We start from the raw sequence: 7,390 nt of genomic DNA, 5'->3' as shown, positions 1-7,390 counted from the left end.
GTAATTAATAGAAATAGGATTTCTGTTATTTTTCTTGATTAAAGAAGGAAGAAGAAGGCGGCGCTGGAGATTTGCAGTTGGAGAAATCGCTTTCTGCGATTTGCAGTTTGTGAAACTGCAACCCTTGTGATTAACCTCTGTTTTGCAGGTGGTGCGAACAGTCCATAGTTTGATTTGTGATTGTTTGAAATCAATTTTATTAATTTCAGATCTTTCATGAATTAATTCTTGAATTGAAAATCAGTTTTGGATCCTCTCGGATTAGATTGGACCAAAACTGTTTGGACCGAATCTGGGGTTCGATAGGGACTGTTTTTCAGTCTGTATTTCTCACACTTGCTGTTCCAAATCTGATGTTCAATTACAGGGATTAATTCAGCCCACCTGTAAAGCCCAGTTTTAAAGGGTTAAAACTGCAAAAGGCCCATTACTGTGAGATAAGCTGTATGGGCCGAACTACTATCTGCGATTCAGCCCATACACCTAGTAGACATTAATTGTTAATGACTTAGATTTTAAATGGGCTATTCAATGGGCTTTACAGCAGTTAATTGATTGGATCAATTCCTCCTTTACATGTGATGTTTGGATGTTTGATATGCTGCGACCATGGGCCATAAGTACTTGGCCCATGAAGACTCGTTAGTGGCTCTTGCGCACACCATGGCTGAATGCACATCATTGCCATGGTGTCCTTCAAGGTCATTGGATGACCCCTCTTTGCTTGGTGGGCCCCACAATCCTGAAAAGGGATGCGTATGGAACCCCTAGCCGATTAAGGCCCACCAGAAATCTGACTTTATGAAAGTCAGTGGGAGCCACTCTGGTTTGACCTAAATTAAAACTAGGGCGTTTTTTTGTTCCCTCCAGCAAATATGAATGCATGTGATAGGGAGACCCATATGATGGACTCTCTAAAGGCCTTCCGTCATTAGCACAATGATGGGTCCTTCAGTAATGAGGAAACGCACCATAAAATTGGGCCATCCATTTGCTGTTGGATCTATTAGAGTGTTTCATAAGATGATAGGGGCGTCATAGACTGATGTGGGAGGGGCTTCACCAGAAAATGGGAACTCTCTCACGGTACTGATGAACCTACAATTTATCTATATTTTATGAGGTTTTTGCATGAAATTTTATGCTGGTTTAATTAGATTTTGCCCTATTTTAACTTGATTGCAAGAAAGATTTCAGGGGGAGCCAAATCAACAAAAAGAAGGCAAAAGCAAGAAAAGAAAGCCCAAAATTTATCAAGTTCAGCCCGGCCCAGCCATGAGAGCAAGGGAGTTTCATTCGGCCCAAGTAGTGCAAGCTAACTCTTTGGAAAACCCAAGGGAAGAAGCCTAGCAAGAAGGAAATTTTGGCCCAGCCCATTTTTACCCCAAATAACAGCATAGAGTGTAGCCCACATGAGCTCAAAAGCAAGCTAAGTTGTAGCCCAAATAGCAGCCCAAAGGGAGCTAGGGGCGGCAATTCCTAGAAGTTTCTTGAAGAGAAGGAGGGAGCACTCTAGAAGGTTCATGAGGGGTGTAATACACCCAATTCTAGAGACTTCAAGAAGGGGCAAGAGCCCCCTTGAAAAACTATATAAGGAGGCCTCTAGGAGGGGGGAGAGGTGTTCAATTGCTTGAGAGGAAGGCTCTCCCACTCTTAGAGGTTCGGCCACCTTGAGAGAAGAGAAGAGAAGAAGGCTAGGCGCAAGGAAGAAGAAGAAGAAGGGCTGAAGGAAGTTCAAGACAAACAAGCTAGAAGAGAAGGTGAGTTCGAATTGAGGGTTTGTGATTCAAAGATCTTTTGTAATAAATCAATTGTAGTTTCATTCTCTTTTGATTCGAATTCAGTTTCTTTGTTAAATTTTCTTTCTTCTTTCTCTTTTTTTCCATTCTTCCTTGATGTATTTCATCTTGTAAAATTTCAGTTCAGCAATCTAATTCTTTTTTATTCATTCAAATGATCATGGATTGTACTTGAAGTTTCTTGAATAAGGGTGTTATTGCAGATCAATTCGGCCAACTAACCTTCAAAACTCAGATCTGAATTCTCAGATCTGAGATTGCAAGATCTGAATTGCTTGAAAGAGAATTCAGATCTGCAATTTTCAGATTGGCCGAATTAATCTACAGCTTGGAATTCCTAGAGTGCTTGAGAGAGACTCTAGGAATTCAGATCTACTATTCAAGAACTGAATTGAGTGCAAGGTTAGAGATAACTTGCACAATTCAGTTGGTGATCAATTCAGATTTGAATTGATGCCTTAGAAATGTTTGAAGAAATGCATGCATGGGGATTAGATTCTTGCTAAAGATAGAAGAACCGTCACTCATGCATAGGATGAACATGCGCTTGAGAGAGGCTGTTCATGACCTTGGGGTTTCACCAAACCAAGGCTCAATCATGATTTATTCGAATGATCCAAATTGATAGATTGCTGAATTATGAGATTGACATTTACTGCTTACTCTTCTAACCTGATTTGAAGGCAATTGGGCCAATGATTTAGATAGATTTTAATTTAGGATTTCTTAGCTTTCATTAGAGTTTTGATTTATTTGTTGATTAGATAAGAAGTGCTCAATTTAGTATTGGTAATTGTTTCCTAATTCCTCGTAGGAACGATACTTCACTCACTACTTTATTACTTGAACGGCTAGTGCACTTGCTAGTGTCACAATGAGCCACACATCAAGTTTTTGGCGCCGTTGCCGGGAAACTTTAGAGAAACAATATTAGGAAACATTGAGCATTCTTAATCTGATCTCATTCAGCATTGCATTCATAGTTGGGTTAATTTGCTATCTTTTTCATTTCAGCTTGGACTGCAACTGCTGTACTACTGTAGTTATGTTTCTTCTTTCTTAAGTAGATTACTTTCTTTTTCTGGTTTCAGTTTCATTTTAATAAAGGCATATTTGATTTCTATTCAATCTTGGTGTTGTTCCCTTCAAAAAGAAAAAAAAAAAGAAAAAATTCACATAAACATGAGTGTTGCAGATCTGAGTTGCATTCGGCACTCAGATCAGCAGATTTCAGATCTGCAGCACTCAGCCGAAAAGAATTGCTTGTGTTTCAGAATTTTATTTCTTTTTCCATTACAAAAAGAAAAAAAATATATATATATATAAAATGAAAAAAAAGAGATCTTTTGAACAACAAGAGGAGCAATTGAGAATTCGGATCAGAATTCAGATTTGAGTTCAGATCTGAGTTCTGCTATTGCAGATCTGCAACAGTTCAGATCTGAGTTCCTCTGAACTCAGACCTGAACTGATGCAATTTTGAGGGGAATTGGGTGTCATCACCACCCCAATTCACCCTAGGGCACTTCTGCTATTCTCAAAGGCAATTTGGTAGAAATAACTGAAGGTAAGGCAATTGAGATTTCAGATCTGAACTCAGACTTGAGTTCAGACCTGAACTCTGCTATAGCAGAACTGCAATACTCAGAAAAAAAAAATATCTGTTCTCAGCCCTTTATTATTCTTTTCTTTCATTACAAAAAGAAAAAATATATATTTAGATAGTGAAAAAAACAAAAAAAGAGAGAGAAAGAACCATATAACCGAAAGAATAGAAACCAAGGATTCGGATCAGAACTCAGATCTGAGTTCAGATCTGAGTTCTGCTGTAGCAGATCTGCAACAGTTCAGATCTGAGTTCTCTTGAACTCAGACCTGAACTGATGTAAATTTAAAGGATAATTGGGGGTTATCGTCACCCCAATACACCCTACAAAAAAATCTGCTATCTCCCAAAAACAATTGGATAGTCATGGTTGAAGAAATTCGGATCTGCAATCACCTAGATCTGAACTGGGGTTGTGAACAGAGCAGGATACAGCGCATACTTTGCTGTATTAAATAACTTGTACTCCAATCTATCTGAGCTGATTTGGTTGAAGAAAAGTATATTTAATCTGAGAATTTTTTATGCCTCAAGAGATTTCATGCAAAGTGGCACTTCCACACCATTTTTCTATTAGAGTTCAGACCTATAGCAAGGCTACTATAGCAAACCTGCTACAGCAAGACTGAACCAGGGCAGGTTTTGAACAGGTTTGTATTACAATTAACATTACTAAATTGGCATTGTGAATTGTCCTGGGCTGATCTTTGAATTTTTTTTTTTTTTTTTTCAAGTTAGATAGCTCTGATTTCAGTTGTGCATGAATAGAAAGTCTAGCAGATCTGAATGGGTGTGTGCAGCCGTGTGTACTACATTCCAATAAGTGTATACTCCATCAAGGGCTACATTGATGGAGCCATGTTTCTTCTCTTGATACTTGATTGTTCCATCCTTAGTTTCAGTTTTAATGTAGCTTATGCAAATCAAATTTCTCTTCTTCTTTTGGTTCTAAAAAAATAAATAAATAAATAAATCTCAAAATGACTTCAGATCTGAATTGCATTCATCAATCAGACCTGCACTCATCCAAAAAGATTTTGGTTGCATTACTGTATTTTGTTTTAGTTTTCTTCCTTTAAAAAAAAAGAAAAGAAAAGAAAAATAGAAAAAGAAAAGAAAAAGAAAACAATGAAAGAATAGCATGTGAGCTTTCAGATCTGAAACTCAGATTTGAAGTTCAGATCTGAGTTCAGCCGGTTGCAGGACTGCATTATGATAGGTTCAGATTTGAGTTCATCTGAACTCAGACCTGAACCCACTCTATTTTGATGTGAATTCGGGTAGTGACAGCACCCAATTCACAATTTGATGCATCAGACTTGCCTCATTGATGAAAATTTAAGCCATGAATGGTAAAATCAGTTCTGAAGTGCATGAGAATCAAAGGCAGTATAAGTACATGATCTGAAATTTTTGTGAACTTGATGTTTTGTTATCTTTTAAATCACTTGCACCCAATCTGAATTGGTTGTATTGGATTAGGACTAATGTTTGTGAGGTCAAAAAAGAGCTTCATATTTTTGATGTAATGGTATTCAGATCTGAATCAAGGCTGCTTTCATTATAAAATTGCAGATCTGATTTCAGGTCTCTGCAATCAATTGAAGCATACAAGACATTTAAGTTGGGACTTGAAAGAGAAATCCTAAGCTCTTGGGATCAAACTTATTTCAGATCTAACTGCAACAGATTTTAGACCTACTTATTGATATTAGGTTTGGAGTTTTTGTAAGTGACTGTTCTCAAAAGTTAAGTTTTCAAATCTGATTTTTTTTGTTTTTGTTTAGAACTTGGAGAGCAGCTTAAAGATCATAAATTCAGCAATGATTGTAGATCTGTTTACAGTAGATTTTAGATTTGTTTACTTATGTTCATTTAAGTTTAGAATAGTGTGTAATAAACTCCATTGCTGATTTAGCTAGCTCTCTTTTCCATTGAACATCTACTTCACACTTGAATGTTGGTTTAGTTTCAGTAATGGAGCTATGTTTTTCTAGTTTGCAAATTTATTAGTGTGGATCAAATCTGCGTATGTTCACTTACATTGCTGAAATTCTAATGCAGATCTGAGCACACAACAAAAAAAAAAAAAAAAAATCAAATAACTTTGGTAGTGTGCTGATTTCAAGAACTCTTAGACAAAAGAGTTTTGTCTGGTATTTGATGGTAGTTCACTACAAGTTCTAGGGTATACCGATGCCGATTTCCAGTCGGATCCAGATGATAGAAAGTCTACATCTGGGTATGTTTTCATGATAGGATCGTGTGCTGTTTGCTGGAAAAGCAGCAAACAGGGGTCCACTGTAGACTCCACAACCGAGGCCGAGTACATTGCCGCAAGTGAAGCTGCCAAGGAATCCGCATGGATGAAGAAGTTCATACACAAATTGGGAGCGATTCCATCCAGCACATCACCCATCCCGTTGTTGTGTGACAACAATGGAGCAATCGCCCAGGCTAAAGAGCCTCGGGCTCACTCGAAGTCAAAGCAAATCGAGAGAAAGTACCATGTACTGTGGGAGATCGTTGGTAGAGGGGACGTCCTAATTCAAAAGGTAGCATCAGCGGATAATGTGGTAGACCCATTGACTAAGCCACTGACACAGAAGGTGTTTGAGAAACACGTGGAAAGTATGGGACTCCGGCTTGTACCAGATTGGACCTAAGTGCAAGTGGGAGCTGTTAGACAGTTTTTGTATGCCCTTAGCTTCAATCTGATTTGATGTACTTTTGTTATTTAGTGGAAATAAATAAAGTGTATGTTTGATTCATGTTGTTTGGTTTAATTCTGTGTAAAACCCTAAAACTGGACATTTATAGAGACTCGTGTTAGTTTTAAATGTTCACAGCCGTTGGATAAGTCTGGGGAGATTTATCCTGCCAAGGCTGATACTGGTGTGCCACCAAGTGTTGGGATGGCCTGTCTCAGCCACCAGGGTAAGACCCAAGGCACATGCAGTATGGGATTACTTGAATCCTTGAACCGGACCAGATTTCCAATATTGCCCTGAACCTTGGAGATAGATGGGCAAAACTGGAAAGTTACACCTGACCCCTAGACTCGATTATGACACTTTACTAGGTGTTGGATCAGGCTGCCTTTGATATGCCAATCAATGAGATCCTTAGCGGGGATCAAAACCTGGGTATGTTGGGGCAGTTTGAGAATTCATCTGAGTGGGTGATCATAGTGACAGAATCAGCCACTTTGTCGGACAAAGGGTAATGATCGGGAATGCACTCTCTCTGATGGAAACCAAACTGCCGGCAGTTGATTTCAATCGTTGGAATTTTGTTTTGCAAAATTAATATATTTATATATATATATATATATATATATATATATTATATATATATATGTACGGTTTCAAATTGTTTGCAAATGGTTTTAATTCCCGGGATCCATGTGAGAGGAGAGTGTGGCACTGTTCCTTGCAGCCGAGGGAGAGGTCCTTTCTTGTCGGGCAGTGCTTGATCATTAAGGGCTGAGAGATTAAGTGTAAGACCATTGAGGATAATACCTGATGGGCTCCTAGGTTTTTATAAGATGGCTTGGCCCAGGGACCAGTTAATGTAAGTGTTGGGCCCATAGGGTCCATATGATGGACTCAAGTGGTTCATTGAGTTTTTCAGTGAATTCGGCTGGGCCTTGTATTAAAGGCTGGGCCGAACCCATGTGGCTGGTGTGTAGATCAATGCTTGGGTCCCACGCCATACAAAGAAGCCCAACTGGGCAGCAGATTGGAATGTAATTAGACACTGAACACTTAATGGGCCAGAAGCCCATTTCAAGGTGGGCTGATATGATCACTCATCCTTGGGGCGAATCTGAGATTAATGTTAGTAAAAGGATTGGGCCTTTAGCCTTATCCGCTCTTGGAGACCAAATTCAAATTAGATTTGAATCTGGTAACCTCCTGATAAGATCAGAAGTAAGCTAACTTTATCTGCAGATAGGATTACGATTATCCCCTATCCAAATACT

At 38.7% G+C, this 7,390-nt stretch overlaps 1 long non-coding RNA gene across 1 annotated transcript; it reads left to right on the top strand.

Annotated features, from left to right (window-relative positions):
- Positions 1 to 1,617: 1,617 nt before the first annotated feature.
- LOC148871594 (uncharacterized) lies at positions 1,618 to 6,176 on the top strand. Its single transcript, XR_016106626.1, has 2 exons — positions 1,618 to 1,760; positions 5,470 to 6,176. It is a non-coding gene; the product is annotated as an uncharacterized LOC148871594 (long non-coding RNA).
- Positions 6,177 to 7,390: the final 1,214 nt, after the last annotated feature.

This window comes from Nelumbo lutea, chromosome 2, assembly GCF_056320005.1.
Source record: "Nelumbo lutea isolate HS-2025 chromosome 2, American lotus-T2T, whole genome shotgun sequence".
NCBI lineage: Eukaryota > Viridiplantae > Streptophyta > Magnoliopsida > Proteales > Nelumbonaceae > Nelumbo > Nelumbo lutea.
The sequence above is the reverse complement of the archived record's forward strand: the minus strand, read 5'-3'. Positions and strand labels throughout refer to the sequence as shown.